This window comes from Emys orbicularis, chromosome 8 (genome assembly GCF_028017835.1).
Source record: "Emys orbicularis isolate rEmyOrb1 chromosome 8, rEmyOrb1.hap1, whole genome shotgun sequence".
Lineage (NCBI taxonomy): Eukaryota > Metazoa > Chordata > Testudines > Emydidae > Emys > Emys orbicularis.
This window is the reverse complement of record NC_088690.1, coordinates 106,497,388-106,499,370: the sequence shown is the minus strand read 5'-3', so window position 1 is coordinate 106,499,370 and position 1,983 is coordinate 106,497,388.

Genomic DNA, 1,983 nt, shown 5'->3' with positions numbered 1-1,983 from the left:
TCAGGACACCAGCATGAACAAACCCTCAAGTCATGTAGGGCAATATCCATCAGCTTCCACAATAGAGGGAACAATACCTCTGTAGTTTCTTGTGTGTGAGAGTCTATACGTAGACAAAAATGGTGTCTTTTTTGGTAGCAAGTATGCTAAACAGATCTTCTGTCCCTCAGATTATGGAATAATAATGGATTATATTTTGTTTTAGAACTAACTTCCATGTGTTAAATTCACTGAACAATGTGGAGGATTTCACCACATATAATAAACAGGGAAGAAATAGGATTTAATTCCTACCACCCTGTTATTTCTCAGTGTTTGTTAAGTAGGAAGAAAAGTGACATTACAGGATGCCACTGTTAAGAATGAGGTCCCAAGCACCCCCAACAGGAAAGGAAGGCACACTGGTGCAAAGTTAACACATTTAAAAAAAAAAGTGTACAATGAATGCCCCTTTCCCCATTCCCCCCCCCCCCCCCAAAAAAAAAAAAAAAGGTTAATAGGTTCAGAAGACAATTTTTTCTTGGCCCAATTTTTTGTTTAATGCAATATTAAAACCAATCTTACTAAGGTTTCTTCCCCCCCTCCCCAAATTGTTGATACCAGAGAAGTTAGGATTAGTAATTTTAAACCTCAGCTACTTTACCTAGAAAAATCTTAAAAACTGTGTCACTAATACCAGTGTCACTGGCACTTACTTCTCATTCAATGATCAACTCCCTATCTTACCTTGTTTTAAATAACCTACAAGGGATTTAATTTGCTTTAGTGGAGTTTCAACCTCTATCTATTCAATGGTGAAATCCACTGGTCAACATACAGCTATCAACAGCCTCTATATCATCCAAACTCTGTTTAACAGGGCATAATTAACTCACATTAGGTAAATGTGTACGACAAAACTAGGTTCCTGTGTATTTGGACAGGGTTAAATTAAACTTATTAGTGTTAAAAGCAGTTTGTTTTTTAAAAAGTGCAAGTTGTCTGATAAATGAGCTGCCCAGAGACAGTAAAATATTTTATTTCCTAGAATTGACTTTTATCCTTCACTCCCCCCTCCCCCCCCAAAAAAGCTTAAAATCCCCCATGCTTCTGCAGTGCAGAAAGGCTCCTGAAGATACTCGTCTGTATTGAAGGAAAACCTTTTAATCATAATGCTGGAAAATTTTAAGGAGCTTTACAAAATGGAAAAAAGTTGGCCCACTATTTTTTTTAAATGGGGCTTGGAGGGAAAGAGGTATTTGTACAGCTAAAACAAACTTTATTTCCATTTTAAATTAAAAGTTAAGGCAAGGTGGTTTGTTGGTGAGAGGGGAATATTTGGTAGCAAGTAAGGACTTTAGAACATTGACTGCTCTCATTGCTTTTCGTACCCTGTGTGAGACTGACCCTAACACATCCGGGTGAGGGTGAGCCGTCTCCGTGGGCTTCTGCTTCAACTGAGATTAGAGAAGGCAATCCACCTGTTCACAGAAAGATTATCTAACTAAATACTCCCCCCCCCCCCCCCCCCCCCCCGTTTGTGAAAGTGGGAGATTTTCACATTGGAGCAACCCTGAAACAAGGTTAGTATTTTTCCAGGCTCCCTGTGCTATTACTTGCAGATATTTACATTTTAATAAGGACTTTACACTTCTCAGCCCAGTGCTGCTTTTATGCACTTGATCCTAAAGTGACAAAATCTTGTGCTTATGGCATTACTGTATTTAGTTTTGGAGAAGACTGATCTCACAAAGTCCACATTAGAAATACACTGCAGAAACAAACAGTAAAACAAGATGAGCTGTGATGGGGCAAAGCCCTCATTTAAACACAGCTACCTTTGGAAACGAGTTATGATGAAACATGTGCAAATTAAATTGGTTTATGTTTCAGTCGGATATATTTGAAAAGTTCTCCCATAAGAAAGTCCCTCTATAAACTGAGCAAGGTAAAAGCCAGGAACTCTGTGTCCCTCCACAACAGAGTGCAAACTGGAGCTTGGGA